The sequence below is a fragment of the Mastigoproctus giganteus genome, chromosome 1, assembly GCF_048544385.1.
Source record: "Mastigoproctus giganteus isolate SK-2022 chromosome 1, ASM4854438v1, whole genome shotgun sequence".
Lineage (NCBI taxonomy): Eukaryota > Metazoa > Arthropoda > Arachnida > Uropygi > Thelyphonidae > Mastigoproctus > Mastigoproctus giganteus.
The window spans coordinates 88,876,531-88,898,501 of NC_143575.1; positions in this window are offsets into that span (position 1 = coordinate 88,876,531).

The window sequence follows — 21,971 nt, forward strand, 5'->3', positions numbered from 1 at the left end:
GCTTCAAGTTTAATAACAAGATCAAGCGTTGATCTACGCTACCAGATGCCGAAATATCTGGCGAAACACTAAGCAGTCGGTCTGAGTTCCTACCAAGCGTAGCCGTTGATTAACTGACGCATATGTAGGTAATTTAGGAGGTATTGAAAACTGTTTCTTTGTGTCTTCATATGACTCTTGGTGCTCTATCTTATATACAAGGAGTGATCATTTGATTCACGGACTGGTGCAAGATTATGTTTGCCGCACGAACTTTCCATGACTACGGCTACAGACGTTCTCCCTAATTCCTACTAAACAGACTGTGTGCGCATGCCAGTACTTGTCGAACTAGTGTTACGTAAAGAGGTTTTAGCCACGTGTCACTGGCGAGTGATTCGTTATTTTGTTGTCAGACGGGGCTTAAATGCATCGGAAATAGTTAAAGAGATGAATGAAGCGTATGGTAATGAGTGTCTTCGTAGGACGCCCATATGTCGGTGTGACCGAACTTTCCGGTGTGAAGTGATTTCTCCATCAAGACAATGCTAGGCTTCATATGGCTAATATTATGCAGGCAGTGATCACTATCATAGGTGCCTAGGTTCTTCCACATCCCCCTTATTCATCGGACTTAGCCCCGTATGATTTCTTCCTGTTTCCACGTCTGAAGAAAGCTCTGAAAGGCAAGCGTTTGGCGTCTGACACAACGATGCTCGCAGAGCCACAACGGAAGCACTTCGCAGTTTTCGAAAAACGGCTTGCAAGAAGCGTTTAATGCGAAGGTACAACGATGGGAAAAGTGTGCAAAGTTCAAGGGAGGGTATTTCGAGAGGGAGAAATCCACAGAAGATTCGGATGATGACAATTAAGATCTTGCACCAGTCCGCGAATAAATGATCATCCCTCGTACATGAATTTTCTTTTCTCTTTTCCATTGGATTCATTTCTTAGCGAATGCAGAATTCATTGGTTTTCGTTTCTGGAACAATGAATGCTATGCTGTGTATTCTGGACAATTCTGGAGTTCCTAGGCAGCAGCGATTACAACTGCACAACGAAGTAGAACTCTGTATTAAGATACAAAGCACTTAAATTGCGTACATATTAAGAAGTAGTTGAAGGATTTATTGAAGGCAAACGACTTTGGATCCTAAGGTAGGAAGGGTTTAACATTTTACGAAACTGCAGAGAAAGTGTCCTTCTTATCTTACCACAGTAATTCGCTTACGTTTGTTATCCCCTTCAAGAAATACATCAGATTCGAAAATTTAGCCAAAGCCTTTTGAATCTTTTGGTACACATATTGTCTGGATATTAAGAAATGCCAAATAGGTTTGAATTTTAAAAACTCGTTTCCATTTTCTTTTTTTACTTTGAGACAATATTCAAAGAATATTATTTTTACTTTAAACAACGTAAATGTATGTTGTATAGAAAAATAAAACGGATTCTCTACACCATCACCAAAAGAATGGACAAGGCACCAAAGATCCCAAAAAAATAAACAGTGCAATGAATTAAAAAGAAACCAAGGACTTGTAAAAAGAAAATCTTACTCCCCAGGATTCATAACGCAATTTTAATAATAAAAATAGCATTTTCATATCTCAACCATCCGGTTTCTGAAATGTATATAACTCACACAGAAGCAGGAACTCCCGCTGTGATTTTCTAAAATTGGTAGCTCTATTGATCCTTTCATCTTGTGTCAGAACCATAAGAGCTTCACGCAAACAGGCAGGTTTTCCGGGCATCGGAGTTATAACTATAGGAGAAATGGAGAGATAAGAAAATAATGCATGCCCAAGGATGCGCGACAGAAAAAAAGAAGATAAAAATGCTTCTAAACGAATTCCAGAACCAAACCGCGAATTTCTCACCAGTTCGATTTATAGATAAGTCTACAGTATAGGTAGGAAAGAATAACTGATAAAAAGAAATCTGATTCAAGATAATTTAAAAACATCTACATGGAAATGATTTTGATCTACAATAATTAAGAATCAATGGCCGATTATTAGTTGACAACACTGAATTATAACAACGTTGTAAATTCGGTAATTAAATAATCTGGATTAACAGAAGGGCTATATACATCTGCTAAACCATTTGCGTATTCATTTGATGGGATAATTATAGAAAACATGATCGACGAAAAAGATCTTCACCTCGATCTTTTACTATTCAGATTCAAGCACGCTATTTGCAATAGCGGACGACTTCAGATCACGTAAGTGGAAAATCGGTTTAATTCAAACGCAGAGAAATGAAAAAGGTAACAGATTTTTTTAAAAAAAAATGCCTAATTAGTGCCAGAATCGGTGGCTTGGTGTTGCCCTCTATTGCTTTATTGTAATTTGTGCGCTGTAGTTTAACTACCAGAATAGCAACGTGGAACATTTTATTGATCATCCCACTCCACATCACTGAAATTAATTTAACTCGTGTCACTGTAAATGAGGTAATTTATTTTAGTGGGATGTCGGCATCTTTGTCGTGACCAAGTTTAATTTGGCCACGGGGAAAAGAGAACTTCGTTTGCTTCGTGATTTTAAACGACTTGTAGAAGTCACCTTGCTTTTCATATCATCTCGGAAATGAGATAAGCTCCACTGATGGAAAATTAAAAGCTAAAAATGAATCTGTCTCTTAAAACATGCAATTTATGCGATATACAAAATTTTCCAAATGTAAAACCTGTAAAAGGATGTTATTGCAATTTGGAGAGAAAGATTAGCATACCATTAAAGTTAAGTGATTGAACAGTGACTTTATTAACTGAAGTGAAAGCTTTTAAGAAATCCGCTTCCTAAAGAAGACACTAACTGCACCAACACTATTAAGAAAATCAATATCTATCCACTGCAAGCCTAAATATGCACATTTATGCATATTTAACCATCTTGAAGCAAAAGTTCCTGGAAAACAGTTTGTCTCATTCTGGAAACAAAGTTATAAATATTTGAAAAACGTCTGTATATTTGTTCTCGTTAGATTAGGAAGTTCTATATTTCATCGTTAGTAGCCATAAACATTTAATTTTCTGTAATTCTAAATATTAACAAATGATAATCGGTAAAGTCCACAGCTCTCTCAGAAGTCTCTTCATAAATAATGGACCACTATTCTCAAACAACTTTTTAGGGAAACTATCACTATAATTCTGACGATTTTAATATCAAATGTTACCACTCAAGGATTGTTGTTATTGGGTTTTAGAAGCATCAGAAACTAAGGCCATATTGCTTCGAGTACACTGTCTGTAAATTTCGTGTGTTCTGTGGTTGATTTTCTGTTTTCTGGGCGAAAAATCCGAGTTTCCGGGAGAAAACACCATTCTACACCGCCTGAGACCAATTAACTCGGCCATGTTGTGAACAAGGCCATAAAAATTCCTCTCATTATCGACGGAATTCGAACAACCCAGGTCTTTTCCACCCGGTGTGGGGAAGACGGCGATCCTACCTACTGTGCTACACACGAGTGCACCACTTAAAGAAGGTTGAATTACGATTGTGGATGTAGTGAGGAAACTGACAACCGCTCTGCAAAAATAATTGAAAATTCATTCTCCTGAAATTCTATATATTTCAGAATAAACCATCAAAAACACAAAATGATCGTGATTTCAAATTTATATATTGCTTTTCTATTTGTTTCAGAGGGATTTTATATTGCCTTGTGGTTAGTCATAAAACTTTTGCGTTCTTTCCTCTAAAGAGATTTCTGGAAAGAAACTCAGGTGGCGTATATTATATCGCTGAAAAACGTGTCTTCCGTGGTAAAGTAATAACTTTTATTCCAGTTTATATTTCATGTCATATTGGAGTCTAATATTTCTGCAGCAATGGCAGCCACTTTCAGTAGACAAATACAAAGTAGTTCATTTGTATTTCCTACAGCCAGTCTCAGTTGTATCCCTTGAGAAGGACTGGGCTTCCAAGAAAATGAGGTAATTTATCTTACATTTTATTCAGTGATTCTGAGGAAGTAATCAGAAGCAATAACAATTTCTTTAGTAGGAATTCGAAAAAAAAGTGGAAGAGAAATAAGTAATGGGAATTACTGTGCTCTGAGCACTTTAAGATCTTCAGGAGGGAAAAAAATTAATCGATATTCCAACATTAAAAATAAAACGAAATATATCAAACAGCACAAAATACAAAACAGAGGATCTCTTCAGCCAAAAAATAACTCAAGAATTAAATCTCTCGCAAACGGAAGGAAAACTTAAGATGAATTTTTATTAGTTGCCAGTGGGATTGGACTGATTTGGATTTGAACCGAGGCAACAAATGCCATGAGACATCGGCATGTATTATATCACTTCTCTGCATGTATTCTATGGTCGCTTTTTCTGGATGAAAAATTCGAATTTTTCTGGGCAAAAAATCATGAAATGCTTGCCAGAGACCGATTTCCATAAACATCCCTGACATTTGAGAATTATTCTTTTATTTTTGAGAGCGTCTTTGAAAATTTTGTTTAGCAACAAAGTTCACAACGACGAATCCGCCTGTTTTCTGGTAGGAACTGATAAGCTAAGACTTCGTAAAAATGTACAGTTTCTCTTTATAATAAGTTATTTTTTCAGGAAAATAGAAGCTTAACTTGCATAGCTCTGGAGGTACAGAGTGAAAGAGATTAAATGAAGAAAGTGAACTTCCTAACATAGACATGACGCGACTTCACTTTGAGAAGACCAATGATCAAGCAGGTATTTCTTTTAATAAATGGCCAATACTTTTCTCCAAGCTACTCCATACTAAATCATCGAAAAAATCAAGTTTATTTACTTGATAAATCAACATATTATTTTCGTTTGGTTAAAAATGGCAGCGCAGAAACATTTCGAATAAATATGGAACTTACGTTGCATATTTATTTAAATTCCATTGTGTTCGCTTATAAAACAGAACAGTCTCTTTTCCACTAAAATATAGCCCTCAGTGGGTAGTACAGTTGGTAGAATCACCGTCCTCCCCCACACTGGCTGGAAAAGGCCTGAGTTCGAGTCTAGTCGATGACATGAGGGATTCATATGAGCCTTTTTCACAAAGTGGCCTAGTTAGTCGGTCTCAGCGAAGGTAGCATGATCTACTAGGCTCATATAAAAATGATAATGGAATACGAATTACTTATTTTTATGTTAAAATGAAACAGCCTAATAGTTCAAATGATTCAGGAAAGAGGGTAGAATCTGTATAATATAAATAACCGCAGCGCTTTCAACATTTGTTGAATGGGTACGTCTATATTCTGAGTACGTTTTTAGACAACAAAATTGGCATGATAAGAGTTGTTCAACAAAATCATTTAAGACTTTTAAAATTTTTATTTTAGAAAAATTAAAAAGTCATCTTTAGAAATGCTTCGCAGTTCTTCATTAATCCACATAATCCTTCAAAAAAAAAAAAAAATTGGCTGTGGTTCGGTATTATTTCAACTGTTCTTCGACTGCTGCATCGATTTTTGAGTCTAAAATAATACTAGGTACTTTTAAAGCTTCGTCAACGGCCAAAAATATGAAAGTCACACAATGTCAAATGTGGACTGTATGAAAAGTGTTTGAGCACGGCTTCATGGGATTGGCAACAGGTGAGCACGAGTTATCAAGAAGCAAGATGATTTCTTCCGCCCGCAATCCAAAAGCCCACGGTGGTCAGAAAACCGATGTTGTAATTTTTATTGCAAAAATGTAGGATCGGAATTTTTTCGCTCTTGGAGACTGAAGGTGCTTCCGATGCGCACTGAAAAGCTTAAATCCCAGTTAAAAATTAAGGCACTAAGACTCACTTCCTGCCATAATCTTATTCAAAAATTTGTAACCTTCTTTGTAATATCATAAGTACTCATACGATAATCCTATTCGTGAGTTCTGCATAACCTTGGACTCCTCCGGGCTACTACATGGTAAACAAAATCATAAATAGTGGAGTGGATATTTCTTGTGCTGACGTTCAGTAATTGTGAAAGTTCACTAAGCACTATGCGTTCTGGTATTGCATAATTTCTAAAAGTTTAACGTCTGTGCGTTTCGCGTGTTCCTCCTTTTCATTCTGGAAACTGTCTCGACAGCTCCACAACAGTAATTTTTGGGTGGCAACCTTCGCCTTACGTGGTCTATTCCTTTATGAGTTACTTGTCCTTCGGTGATTGAAAACTGAATCACTGCATGCTGACGCATTTGGATGCACTATCTATTCGAAATTTCATACAGAAAATTACACACAAGACCGTAAACAAAGAGCAAACGAAACGAAGCAGGCCCTGTTAATAGCTAACGTATTTGCACGTTGTTTAAGCTTACGCATGCCTGTTCCCCTCGCCTGCTGAGAATTGTCAGCGTTGAATATGTTCTAACTGAAGAATATTTGTATCAATATCAACATTGATTTCTGAAAACTTTATAATTTCATGCTTTTTCTCTGCTCGAAGAAGGCATCCTGACTTCGTGTTCCTTCATAAACATCTATGATACTGACATTGATATGGTGGACCTCCTTAACCTCATCCCTTTAAGAATCTTAGATTGAAAAGATCTCCAAGTCCAAATATCTCCAGAATTAATCAAGTTAGTTACATAACCATCAATATCATTATCCAGGAGGCTAACTTCTTGGACCTTCACTTCTTGTAACTCCTGCTTAATTCCATATAATCCTGTGGACGGCAACAGAAATTACTGACAGTCACTTAATGAACCATCCATTATCATTGAAAATCTCATCTTCTCTCACATTTTCTCTAAGATTTTATATTCTTCCTTTGCATTATAAAGTTTGAAGAACATGATCTTCCTTTTTTCGATCAGAACCAACTTTACCGTTCATCGAGTTGCTGTGGTATTACTCTCCTTTCAAATAAACACTACTTAAATAACCAACCATTTTCCTTTGGGAAGTGCCACTTAACTAAAAGTAGTGCATTAACACGGGAAATCGTTGAAAAGATGGAAAACAATAAGACAACTAAAAGAACTCACTAAAAGGCTGAACTTTTCGCAAGTCAGAATATACTTGACAGAGATAGAAACCTTAATTCTATTTCAAATCGGAGGAAAGATAAAAGAGTGTCGAGACTGGGTACTATATCTGACGAATCGCACCGTAGTGGGAAGATTAATTCCATGAACATCTCCTGACATGTTGCTGCGTATTTAGTCTTGTTTACAGTTCGCTTCATCACTTCAGTTGTCCCCTCTCAGCGTTTGAAGTCAAATGTAATGCATCGCGGAAACACTCAAGTCCAAGAATTTTTGGGCGATTTGAATTTTTCTTGAAAATCAGAAAGACGGGGATCAAACTTATCAATTTGATGTTGCGGCGTCCGTTGTTTTAAACCAGGGGGAATGTCCGTTTAAAGTAACCAGCATTTTGGACCTCTCTTCAATTAGCAGAGATGATAAACCAGTAAGCAAGGTGGCAGCGCAAAATTACAGAAGACATTATTTGAAATTATCGAAGAGTGGGCATTTGCCAGATCACTTTAACTGACGATTTCGAAATTAGGCAGTCCATATTTTCCCACCCACTCCGCGCAGCTTTTGCAGAATGTTGTAGCTAAAATATGTTCTCCACAAATGAAAGAGCCTCCATCCTCATCATATATAACTGCCGATGACTTTTAAACGGCAAAAAGATTTAAAAATGTGCAAATAGAAACAAATATGAACGCAGTTTACAACAATAACTAAAATTAAATTTGAGGAGATTCCAGCACTGTCAGAAACGGTGGAATAAATGTGTACATGTTGCAAGCCAAGGGGATTAACCTCAATCCCTTTAATTAGAATATCCTTGCACGAATAATCTGAAATGTGGCAATAAAATAATGCGAGTTTAATGTTTCGAAATGCAAAGTTTTGCACGTGGGAGACAGAAATCCAGGAATTAATTATAACCTAGTGGAAGAATTAAAAGGGGAGACGTGGGAATTACGATTTAATCGGATATGAAATTTTCTACTTAGTCTAAACAAATGGCTAGGAAGGCACATTGTAACCTATAGGACCTTTGCAAATAGGGCAAAAATGGAAGTCATTGTCCCTTTGTATAAGAAGATTGCGAAACCAAATTAAGAACATTGTGTTCAGGTCTGGAGGTCATATTTGAAGAAAGACAAAGCTTTTAGAAAGTGCTCAAAGAAGGGCCCCTAAAATACAATAATAACACAATAAGTAAAATGAACAAGGAGTTATATTTTGCGACCTCTAGTTTCTAGGGGTCACAAATTTAAAACCTTACGGAGTAACAGAAGGTTGTATCTCATGAAATTTGCTAGCAGGCAGCGTGTTATAGATCATTGGAATAAATTATCTTCCACGGTGGTAGGGGCAGAGACTTTGGTAAATTTCAGAGGAATCATAGTAATACCACAGCACTTTGACCGAACGTTTGCTAATAGAGGCAACTTGCCAGCTATGAGAGGTCACTAACTTCGAAGCATCTGTCCTGGCAGAGACTCATATTTTTAAATGTATAGCGGATTAATCTCTTCAGGTAATACTATACAATTTAAAAGGATATTAGCAACTTAAACAGAGCCGTGGATAAGCATGTCCTCCGTAGCGCAGTAGCACACGCTCTTTGAGTAGATCGGGGTTCAAGCCCCTGAATACGGTCGATCTGCCAACCGGCACTGGACCAGCGTGGCAGATTATGGTCCATTTCCCTCAGCATGAATTGTTGAGGAGGCTTCCATCCTGCAGTGGGTTGATAATGGCTGCACTTTACTTATCTTATTTTTTCAAACACCACGCTACGCTAGTTGTTCAACTTTTGGACTCACTAAATAGTTAAATTGCAGAGAAAGCCTCAGGATCCAGTATCCGATCCCACGAGCATTTTAAATATATTTTAAATCTAACTGGAATTCGTATATTTTTGTAATTTTTACAAGCTGGTAAAGGTTGTCTCAGATTGGTACTTGTTCAAGAACCAGTGACTGGAGACCACAGCTTCATGCAATATTTCTCATTGGATGTCGTCTGCTGGTCCAAAAAAAAAAAAAAAAACTTGTTTATCCAGTTTCCGTAAGATCATTGATGTCTCGTCTTGTTCGCGATGTATCCATTAAACTCTTGGGTAGCGTAATCTTTATAGCTGTACTTACGGGCTCTTTCTGTATAATACATGAGACGATGCTAAAGCTTGTCTGAGAAAGAAGTCTACGTAGCTTTGACCATTCAAATTGTGCGGCTATGAAGACAAGCTTTTTCATGTTTCAAAGAGATTTAAGGGTATGAACCAAAAGTAATAAAAACAATATGAATACTACTGTACACAAAACTATAAGACGAGCTTTTAGATCAGATCAGCTATACAGATCTGCTGCATTATCGTTAATGTTCTAAATCATCCGAATTCTTTGGTAATAGTTTAAACTCCTTCGTCCCTGCGATTTCGTTTAAAGCTCTCTTTTTCCATTCAATTCAGTCAAAAACATCATCATGACTGCCCAAATTTCTATATTATCATGGGCTGTAGTATTTCACTTATAATATCCCCCCTTCTGGTTCATTCCCCGCAAATGACTGACAATCCGCAGCCTGCTAATTCAAGTTGGAGGTCTGTCATTTAGTCTTGTGATGCGATGGCCAAAATAACATATCACCAGGTCCGATACTAGAGGCCAGAAAGTTAGACATCCAAGAAGCTTGGTTTTTCTGGCTGTTAAAGAATCAGAGGATGGAGAAAAGCAAGATTTGTGGTTCACCTCCGTCATTATGTAATCATTTCTATTGCTTATATCAAACCTTATACATATCATTACAAAACACAGTGCACATTAGACAGCCCTTGCAGCTAGCACAGTGGATACCACTGCTGTTATGAGAAAACAGTCGAGTTTGATTCCGTCGAGTAGGTTGGAGAACTGACTGTTTTTGGCTTCTCGGGAAAAGTCCAAGATTTCCTTTAGAATGAAGAAACTTATGGATTTCTGCACATCGTTTTTAGAGTGACTAGTGTCACTCTAAAAACAAGAAAACTGAACTGAGGTATAGACAAAATATGCTTTCGGAAGGAAGGGCAATGGCCCCAACTTCTGGCCTTAGTACACGGGATATCCCTTCCCGAAAGTACATGCCATCCCTCCATAAAACTGTGGTGTTTCTTCCAGCGAAATAGAAATTTACAGACACGATATATTGACACCTCTTTTCTTAGCTGATGTGTGGCTTTTCTAAGATATCCCACCCAATTTAAATTAAACATTACTTATCTGGAACAAATAATTGTGTAACACAATCTCTAGTTCTGTGTGAAAAGTAATAGCTGGTATCTCTTTTTCACGTATTCTTGTTTACTAAACAGCCCTAAACATCCCAAAACAACTAAAGAACACCAAATTTCTTTTTCAAAGTATCTTATCATCTGCAATAAGCCATGAAACGATAAAGAAACATGTCCTGAGTACTACAAGTAAAGGGCTCTTAGGCACGATGCTCGCTGAAAGCGAAAAATACATTTGCTACATCTCAACGCATCTTTGAGGAAGGCTATTTAGGTCAAATTAGGGGCGATAAGAAGTGTACATACCTATCTCGGAGATAACAGGCAATTACTGGCCCCATGACACACACCGGTTCGTGTAGAATTCAAAATACTGCGTCAAAAGCTCTTAAATGCTAAATGGACATCATAAGAAATTTACACCCTTCTTATCACAGAAACTCAAGGTAAAAACGATGTAAATCATTTGCCTGCATTCTTCAAGTTGAATGTCTCGCAGCTATGCGCAGTCAACAAGGTCAAAAAATAAAAAAAATTAGGGCCACCAGAGAATTACCGTATCTACCAGTGTGTGTATTATGTCTGCAAATTGCGTTTTTGTTGATCGATTGCCTGTTGTTAAAGACGAAAAACGCAAGTTTCAGGGTGAAGGGAACTTATTGTCCGCCTGAGACCGCCTAATTCGGCCACAGAATGAAAGAATCCCGTGAAAGTTCTTCGCGTCATTGAGCGGTTTCGAACCTGGGACCTCCTTTCACCCAGTGTGAGGAGAACGGTTATTACACAGTACTGCCTTGAATACTGTCACAAAAGTAAGACTCCCGTAAAAATCGAAAATCACAGAGCTGTGGGTTTTGCATCATGTGTAGTACTAATGCATGGTTTTCTTTAACACGTATCATCAACTTGTAAAGAAAGCCAGTGAAAATGGAATGGGGAGTTAAAGAAAACAGGATACTGCCATAGGTATTCATAAGGCAGGACATGATGCACCTACAATTTTTAAACTTCTGAAACCACTTGGAATAAGTTAAAAATTTGTCTACAGGGCAATTGATAGGTACAATGAACAACAGAGAATTGATGACAGGTCCCGTTCCGACCGCTCAAGAACTGTGAGGACCCCTGCAGCTATCAAGGCGGTGGAGAACAGAATTCGTAGGAATCTCCTACGAAAACAGAAAATCATGTCCAGAGAAATGGGAATATCGCCAAGATTGATGTCACGCCTAATCAAAAGTGATCTAGGGATGAGTGTCTACTGCAAGAGAACAGAACAGTTCCTAACTCCAGCTCTGATGGAACGGAGGCGCAAAAGATTAGAGGCACTGCAGCGCAAAATGGTAAGCATCGACAGATACTCTTCACAGATGAAAAGATTTTTACTATTGAGGAGAGTGAGTTACAACCGTCAAAATGACTAGGTGTATACCCATAACTCTACAGAGGCATGTCGGGCCGTTAAAAGGGTTGAAAGAGGTCATCATCCAGCATCAGTGATGGTTTGGCGGGGAGTCTCCTACGAAGGTGTAACAAAGATGCATTTTTGTGTTCAGGGGGTGAAAGCCAATGCAAGGATGTACCTGAATGATATTCTGGAGTCGCATGTGAGACCCTCAATCAGACTCTCTTCAATGGGCAGCACTGAATCTTCCAACAGGACTCAGCGCCTGCCCACAAGGCAAAGATCACCCAAATGTGGCTGACTGAGAATGTGCCAGAGTTCATCAATCATGACGAATGGCCTCCTGCCAGCCTAGACCTTAATCCACTTGATTACCGTTTGTGGGCTATTTTGGAAGGGATGGTTTGTGGTAAAAGGCATGTCACATTGGAGAACCAGAAGAGATCAGTGGAGCATGCTGTGGCCAATTTCCCGCTGGATGTTGTGCATACTATATTGATGAATGGCTGGAACGTTTGAGATCTTGTGTAAAAACCAAGGGGGGGATGTATTTTGAATGAGTGTTGTGTTGCTTCATTTGTTGGATGTTCAAGAATAAACCAATAGAGTTTTGAGTCCCTGTGTCTTTTTATTTTGTGGCTACATGCAGTAACGCAAGTGACAGTATTTATGGCAGCACTATGTATAATCACTGTTTTCTACTATGTATTTGTTTGTTGCTTAATTGAATTCTAAGTCATACAATGCATCATCCAATGGTCAGAAAAGCACGAGAAGAATTCTCTTTAACATGCGGTACATCCAAACATTAGATTACTTGTCCAATCGATTAAGAAGCTGTGTATGTGGACCGGTATACCAGCCTGAGGGGTCTTCATTAATACTAGGAAAGGGGTTTTGTTATTATGTCAACCCTTGTGTGGGTGAAGCTTTTAAAAAAAGTTTCAAAAGCTGAGCAACTTCGCCAGTTTTTATAAACAGTGATGTAAAAGAGCGAAAAAGGAAGGAAGTGGAGTGAGACACCATTAAAGTACTGTTTATAAAGTCAGCCAGTGAACGCCGTGCTAGTGAAATATGTCCCCACACAGAGAAGTGAAGGAGTCCGCACTTCTAAAAGAAGTGTCACATCGTAAAGATCCCATTAACATGAAATTACATGACACCGTGAGCTAGTTTAACTCATTTTCCTCTAGTCGAAGCCAGCTGAGCACACAAAGCAGCTTCTGGTTGAATGCGACAACGTAAGGTCGTAATCTAAAATGGAACCATAGTCTAAGGCGTAAATTGCGCGCCAGACCCATTAAAAAAGAAGTTCACGAGTTTGAGTTTCTTGGAAAACTACATCAAAGCGTGATAGTCAATAAAAGCCCGGCCGTTCGATTCGAAGGAGATTCTAATAGCGATGCAGCTAATATGAATGTGTTATTGTTCTCGGTGGTGGTGAGACCTCATTCCTTAGCACTCTTAACCTCGAAATGAGTAGATAACGATGGTTTTTACTCTTCATGATCAACCGTTTCCTTTTAATAGCTACTAAAGCAATGAATATTCTTTCAGCGTAGTTCATAAATACGCAGTGATCTTTTAACATAATATACTGCCCTGCCATTAATATCCAGACACCTACATATCTACAAATAACCTTTATTTACATGGAAACTACTAAAACGTGCTGAAACCTTTATGCCAGTCTACTCTCCATGGAATATTCTCTACCAGTTTTTCTTAAATGCCTTCCGATATTTTCTCTATTCGGCCTTTAAAGAGACGATTGGTTCAGCTCTATTTTTGGGCAATTTCTCCTCATATGCACCAGAAGATCCAATTCACTCCAGAGGTTCTCTATAAGATTGAAATTCGACGTTCATGTGAGCAGAATGGTATGGAATGTTGTCCTACTGATACAAGTTGTTGTTATTGTAATAGGGTTTTAGGAGAATCAACGACTAAGGCCAAATTGCTCGGTGTACACTGTCTATAAATTGCATATGTTCTGATACTCTGTGTGGGGAGGAAGGCGATTCTACTAACTGTGTTACCTACGTGGGTACTAATACAGGTATGGACCTTCTCCGGCGTGCTGTCATAACGTAGGTAAAACATTATTATCCGGGACATCTAGATAGACGTTAGCATTCAAAAGGTTTTGTTCAAAACACTCAATTGTTCCAGACGCATGGTAAACAACTTCAAGACAATCACGTTGCCTCCACCAAACTTCATTGTCAGGACTCTGGACGATACAGTCCAGCACGTAGCTTCTCTTTTTCAGACTATCCGCTACACATCCGCACGATCATCAGACTCATAGACCATGCACCGTGACTCATCACTCCAAAGCACAACTTTCTATTGGTCTACAGTCCAAGAACGAGGCTTTACACCAAGCTAAAACGCGCCTGGCATTAGTCGAGATGATTAGTGGCTTGTGGACGGCTGCATGATTATGTTACTGTCACGCAGCATCTTGCGCACTGTACTGGTTCTGGAATGTGTCCTAATCGTTTTTCTGAGGGCCTGTGTGTGTTGCGTGACAACAACGCCGACTTAAGTTCCTAGCGGATGATTCTCTGCAGAGCTCACTTTCCATCGGCTTCGCGATTTTTTGGGTAGTTTCTGACAGTTTCAGCACCAATCTGCTCAATTTGCGGTTCACATCCAGAATCGTCGACATCGAGATCTTCAGCACTGTTGAAATGTCACGTACAGACCGCTTGCTTATGTGCACCCTATTATTATTCCGTGCTGGAAGTTTGTTACTCCATCAATCGCGGCACTTGCATTCACAATCATACTACTGTCTCATTGAAGGCCTGCGAGCGTATTTATAGTTGTGTCCGACGCGTGGTGCTTGGGTTGGATGTGACCAACTTATAAAGAGAACGGTCTCCTGATATTTGGTATAGCAGTGTACATTCTGCTTTTGTCAGTAGATAGTCTCCCCAGTACGAAAAGTTGTTGGAAATCGGGCTCAACGTGCAATTTGATCAATGGATTACTATCCTCTTCTGAACCTAGGATGCTTCAACGAGTCAGAAAAAATACAAGAAATAAACGGGGTGCTTCTTTGTGATTGCTCTTATTAAGGAGGAATACCCTAATATTACCTTAAGGCAAATCGTGCCTGTAGGATGTTTTCAGTTAGGGTTACAGAGCGTTGTTGTGTCGATGAGCGAAAAAGTTCAGTTTCCAGCCATTAAAATTATACCAAGAAGGTTGTAGAAATTGGCAGATGACAAATGAAGTTGTCACGTTCCACTTGAAGAAATTTAGAGTCAACTACTTGGAAGATAAAGAAATGCAGTTTCATAAATTTACTGACTTTTCATAATATTAAGGGTGTTTGGAAGTAAGAAACCCATTCTTCGCAGTAGCTATGGAAACCACGGACTGAAATAACAGCTTCACTTGTTAAAATACAATTTTTAGATAATTTAACATCTTTCGAGTTGCAAATGAAAATGCAAAATATTCGTAAATGTATATCATAAAGATTTAAGAACGTTATTTGTTTAAAAAGATGGATTTCATATTCCAACATAAAAGGTGAATTGTGTTCACGTTTGAGGTCGTAATGCAATCTGCGACGTACACTGGTTCTCAAAATTAAAGGAAACAACAGTTTCTTTTCATTATTTATCATGGAAGAAAGAATACAAGTCAAGTTTGACCTGTGCATGGCCTTAACAATACCAATACAAAAATCATGTCCATGTTTTTAATGGAATAATAGTTTAAGGATCTCTTTTTCTATTTAGAAAAATAATTTTCACATTTGAAAAATTCTATTCCGCGTTTAAGTAATGAAATTCACTACCAAGGATTGCAGCTGCATTCCATCAAATAAATGATTAATCTCTTTGCCCAATGGAAGATAATTTGGGAGCTATTGAATAATTTGGAGTTCTGGATAGACGAAACTTCTGTGGACAGGTGTATTGAGCTCCGTACGTTTAAACCTCTAACTGTGATATCCCTTTTCACCTTGGGTCTTAATCTCCAAAGGGTTGTCAAATAGTTCTAAGATTCAAATAGTTCTGGATCATCTCCGCCATCAGGTTCTTCAATAACGAATTCATTAGCACAAAATAAGGCCGAAAAATACATCTTAAATATTGACGGATGTATTTTTCCTGAACCTCTGAGAGAACCCTTAATACCATCCTTTGTATACAGATAATCCACTGTAGCTTTAAATCATTAAAAGTAGCTTTTAAATAAATATATCTAGAGCGGTGAGCCGAAACATCGATCGATTGTTTTCGTACTTTATTAAATACAATCGATAAAGTCGCACCTTGTTGTTTTAATTATATCTACGAGTGCAAACGTAAACGATTCCTAATTCAGTGAACATTGATTGCAGAATTCAAGTATACTGCTTATTAATATGCACGCGTATTCCAATTATCTTTCAAAATAACAGTGGGATTATAATAACAGTTCCATTTTATGAAGTGATTCAAAGTTAGTTTCTTCGCAGTGCTACGTCCTAGGTCAGAAATACAGACGAACTCATCACGACCTTATGGCTGAGATAAAGCAAAAAAATTTTATTATAAACAAATGATGGGCTATTGGGGTTAAGGAAATGATTGAGCAAAGAGGTGATTGCCAATTACCATTATGTAGATTTTGTTAGATATGCAGAGTGTTGGGCAAAACACCAACTAAACTTCAAAAGGTTGTTAAAATTAGATAATTTTAGACGTTACACGAATATGATTCCATTCTCGAGCGTTACAGAGGCACGAGTATCTAAAGAAAGCACGCGCTTATTGGAGATGGAGAGTAAATGAAAGTAAACATCAAGAGTCCAGCAAAAAGCGCTGACAAGTAAAGGATCTCAGTGCCAAATCGTGGATGATTACGTAGTCATGCGTAGAAACAATATCATCCGTTATGCAATTAACAAAGCAGACTGGAACCTCTTTAATTTAACGGTCCAAGCTTCCCTTCAAATTCCTGGAAACACCAATCTCACCAACCTCAACCACAACCAGCATCAGAGGAAAATAACACAATCATAACCAATGTCTGTGACAAAACAATCAAGAAGAAACACCCTTTCCCGAGTGCTGTTCCATGGTGGTGCAACCAACTGGATCACCTCCGCCATCAGGTTCATAACAGCACGGAAATCATTTCAACGTGCTCGCCGTACTTGGCGCCCTCATGAAGTTGATGCACTACGCAATAACTATCGTAGGCTTAGAAATGACTACACTAGTTTAATTAGAGCCAAGAAGAAACAGTCTTGGGAGCACCTGGTCTCCACGACTGGAAACAGCACCTCCTGGTGAGTTGTGTATCGCATTGTTACGAACAAGCTCCCCAGGGGTGAGGTCATCTTCTCTACAGTCACCCCGCAGGGCACCACAACCCTCACATGGGAAGAGTCAGTAAACAACATCTTGGACACCCTGTTCCCGCTAAACACAGATCCTCAATCCAGCCAGCAACAAGCAATCTGTACTGAAAACGCATCCTACAGCACCACTTCTATAGAACAGCCTTTCAACTTAGATGAATTAAAACTTGCCATTGGCAAAACAAAAAACAAAAAAGCCCAGTGTTAGACTTCATTGAAGCAGAAGTAATTAAGAAGCTTGCAGAGTTTAGGAAGAGAGAATCTTTGCGGTTTGCGCCTAGATTGCACGGTCACGGAAGTATTAACAGCAAATTATTTAAATTAGGATTGTCTCCTACTCCATTTTGTTTCTGTGGACCATTGAGCACATTATTTTCGATTGTCAATATTATCAAGACTACAGGCGTGAACTGCAGGTTGTTTCAGATACCTTCACAATGGGAAATAAACCTGCGATTATCCGATCTCAAGCAGCATTTCTAGCACTGAACACGTTTGCCTCATGCTTTTAAAAGAAGAGAGGACCTTAGACTCGTTAATTTCGGATAATTTTATCAGACGGTGATAATGATTGGATGCTCATTGTAACCAAATATACCCTGCTGTACAGTACATTGATCGTGTTCTTGTATATAGTGTAAATTCTTGGTTTTCTTCTGAAGACGCGGAACCTGTTTGTAGTGTGATTGGGGTAAAAAAAAAAAAAAAAAAAAAAAATGTTGTTTCTCCGAGGAAGTGCCTGGAGAAATATCTACAAGATATTAGAAATAATTATATCTTAAGAAATCTCACTGATCCTAGCTTCTAGGATGGCATCCTCCATGGAATTATTTCCCATGGCATGAGAAGTCAGTCCATTTCTCCACCTCTATTTCCTTTAGTCTTGCTTTATTTCTTCTACCTTCTAACTATTGGTGAGTTCCTCTGTTTAATCCTCCTCTCTTCTATTCTTTCCTACCTCTCCAGCTCTCAAACTTCTTCTATAGCCTTTTCATAATTTGGGCTCTCTCTCTCTCGTGTCTTTTGCCCTGGGTTGGTCCAGCAGGTGATAGTAGATCCTGGCTGCCTCCACATGGCGGTGGGACGTGGTGACCAGGTGCTGCTACTTTCCAACTGCTAAGAGTCAGGTACCAGCCAACACATTAACAACACACCATATCAATGCACTTACACATCAAACACACTACATAAAATGGCAGGTTTTGGCGTAAGCTTCCACACAAGATGTACAACGGCGGCTAATGGGAGGAACCCTGGGATCCGCCTCAACAACACATGAATATCCTCCACCTGCCCACAGTATCATAACATGACATTACACGACAGAACCACACACTTGCTCTTTTTGAAAAAAACGCCGGGCTAACTGCTGCACCATAGTGTTCACGTCGACTGGCACGTTTATGACTTGACCCACTATGCTATAGTTGCCCTCGTAACGAAGCCTGCGGATCTGCATGAATGGCAAACGTGGGGAAATCAGCCGTGCACTGATCGGGTCCAACGGTGGCAGTCCGCTGGGCTTTGGTGGATACTTGAAACCATTCGATCGCGGCAAGTTTGGAATCTTATTGCTGTCCAGTGATTTTCTGCAAGCACTGCACAACTTTAAATCTGCAACCGCTTCGCCCGGGAACGTGTTATGGAGCAGTAGCATGTGTTTGACTTCACTGGCTTCAGGTCTCGCAGAAACCATAGTCTGTCACACACATCAAACGTGCTCTCGAAACGCTCACTCGCCGACCTCCAATGGTCTTCCATTGTCACCGATCTTGCGAAATTCACATCCATTTCGTCCAATCCAACTTCCGAAGCGGTGGCATAGTCACTTGCGTCATTTACATCCATGGGTTCTTGCGCCGCCAAAGTGCTAGCGCCGTCAGCCGCGCCGCTTCCATTTTATTTCGCTCTCAATACTTCCTTATTCGTTCCGACCCAGACATTGGAAAGCTGACGAGCTGCTCTTTCCCGTCGTATGCGTTCGACATATTTTTGACTCGCTTTCCAGCGAGTATAGGCAGACATTGTGATACTAAAATTTTTCAACTTCAATCCACATTGTCTTCACCAACATTGTATTGAAATTTAATTGTTTCGCATTAAACCGATAGATATCGACAAGAGCTATTGATTGAGACTAAAACGAGCGTCGTACTACGACTGAGTGCGAAGTGGGTGGAAGTTTCCGAAGCGCGGCGGATCATACAGAAAATTGCGGACCCCCACTGCCACCCGTGTGGCGCGGCGCGCTATCTGAAGGTCACTGACGAATCTTTATTCCCTCAACTATCGAATGATATCAGTTTGGTTTGGTTACCTTTAATACTTTAGAAATTATTAAGCCAAACCTTATCGAATGATTTCGTTACACTCAACTTTTCGTCCCGTACCCCCCCCCCCCCTAATATTGTATTGAATTGAATTTAAAGACATTCACGTCAAAACCATACTGCCCTCACCTGAGACCGACAAACTCGCCCATAAAAATTCCTTACGAAAAAGGCCCATCAAAATTCCTCACGTCATCCACGAGGTTCCAACTCGGGTCTTTCCTACCCGGTGTGGGGAGAACGGCGATCCTATCAATTGCACTACCTAAGGCCAGAGTGTATTGAGATTAATTATGAGGACATCATTGGATTCGGAAGAGATTTCTTTGGATTGGCGAAGTGCTAGCGTATCGCTAATACGTAAAGGTAGTTCTGAGAGAAAGGTCGGTAACTACGATTAAGAGTGCAATCCAGGAACATTTAAATAGAAGTGGCATTCTGAAGGACAAACAAAGTGGTTTTGTTAAGGGAAAATCATTTTAACTAACCTGGTAAGCTATTTTGACACAGTTACTCATGATCCGGATGCAGGGAACAAATTCAACATTGTTTATTTTTGGATTTTACCAAAGACATCTGACTCAGTCCCTCATGAGAGGTTATTGTATAATCTAAAACATATTGAGATTATTGGAAAGATTCTAAGATCCATTAATTACAACCTTGTGCCCTGCAGGCAGGAGATTGTAATTAATGGATATTCTTCAGATTGGTGTAACATAAGAAGTGGGGTCCCCAAGATCGGTTCTTGAAACTATTGTTTCCAATTTTCATAAACCATAATGACGAAGGGATAGAGGACGCGATATCAAAATTTGCAGACGATGTAAAAATTGGGAGAGTCGTTAATGATCAGTGCTAAACAGAGCACCTTTAGAATGACATGAACAGGATGGATTCAAAAGTGATCAGAAAAGTGGCAGCTATGTTTTAATGCAACAAAATGCAGGACCTTATACTGGGGAACAGCAACCAAAAATAACTTATACCGTTAGTGGGGTTGAATTAAAAATAGTAGAGGAAGAAAGGGATCTGTAAGTTACGATATGAAGTTCTCTGAGCAGTGTAAACACGCAGCCAGAAGAGCCCATCCATGGTCTATCGATGATTTATTGAACAGTATCCTGGGGACAGCAAGTCATAAATAATCCCACTGTACAAGGCAATTGTATGACCTCACCTTATACATTGTGTTCAATTACGAAGACCTCATCTGAAATGACAAGAGTTTCTTGAAAGGGCAACCGTCCATTGCCCTTTGCTCCAATTATTTAGGCTATAGATTATTCACAAGACCTCGATTATTTAAGCTACAGAATTTGGCAACCAGACATTTCAGGGACCTGATTGAGGTTATTAAAATGAACGAAGTCAAAATTTTCACTGTAATAAAGAATTACAGAACTAGGAGCCGAATTACAAGGGAAGAGGTTTATTCTACATTGTAGGAGTATTCTTTTAACCAGCGTGTAGTTGATTACTGGAACAAATTTCCTCCACAGGTAGTTGAGGCTGATAGTTTGAAGAAATTCAAAAGGTTTGTTTCCCAAGAGGATGGAAGTATTATGATTAGTATTTTATTACCTACTTTTTTTTTTCAGTGTGCAGCAAAAGCCTTTGGTTTCCTTGCCCTATACGGCTAATATTTATACCAATAAAAGTTCTGGTAAATCATAAGTTTATAAATGAGTATAACACTTGATTTCCTCAACTACAAATGCAAGATATGCCATTTTAGACTTGAATATACCTTAATATTCTGGGGTTGATGAATTAACCGATGGTCGCATAATTTCTCACGCTGGAAGAAAAGATTCATTCCTGGAAGAAAGGGACCAATTTCGAGGGAAATGTGAAAACAACATTGTGTGATTCATTCAATGTTGTCCTGACCTTTCACCTTTATCACCCATCGAACGCAGAAATTTTCATTTTAATCCATCCTCCACCCACAAGTGTTTACGTCATGAAAACAGCATCAGATGATATTGGATTTCTTATTTCGGATGTAAACTGGACCCTCGACAATCGTAAAGCTATCTGAGTAGATGCCGTGCGTGTGTAATGGCCTCATTACTTTTCCCAAGTCGCTTGTAAACTGTTGATATTTGCTATCGATGTCTCTGTTGAGCGCGTTGTGACCGGAACTATGAGCTCCGTTGTATTCCAGGACCATTACTTGTATAATTATCAGGACATAGTCGATGTCTACACGGTATCTCCTAACCACAGCCTGTAATCTATAAGCTAAAGGTCGGTATATGGACACAGCCTACGCATATCAGTCATATCTAGGCCTTAATGGAATCCGAATAATGCGCAGCTCAAGGGAAATAGAGAATATTAAGGGTTGTTGGCAACCAGTCTTCGAAACTACGTATTTTTTCAGAAAACAAACAATGTATCTCTGGGAACTATGAACACAATTTCACGATGAACCACAAAACAGTGTAAATTGATGAAAAAATTCTCATGATTCTATTAAGGGCATATTTTTGGCCCTCTGCTGTTCAACAGAATTGCTATAAAGAAACCATTAGAAGATTTCGATATCCTTTTCTAACATCAAATTCTGATACATATTCCTTAAAGAATCTTCCAAGCGTATTCCAGTAGTGTGATAAGGAAATTTTCTTTTACACTTAAGA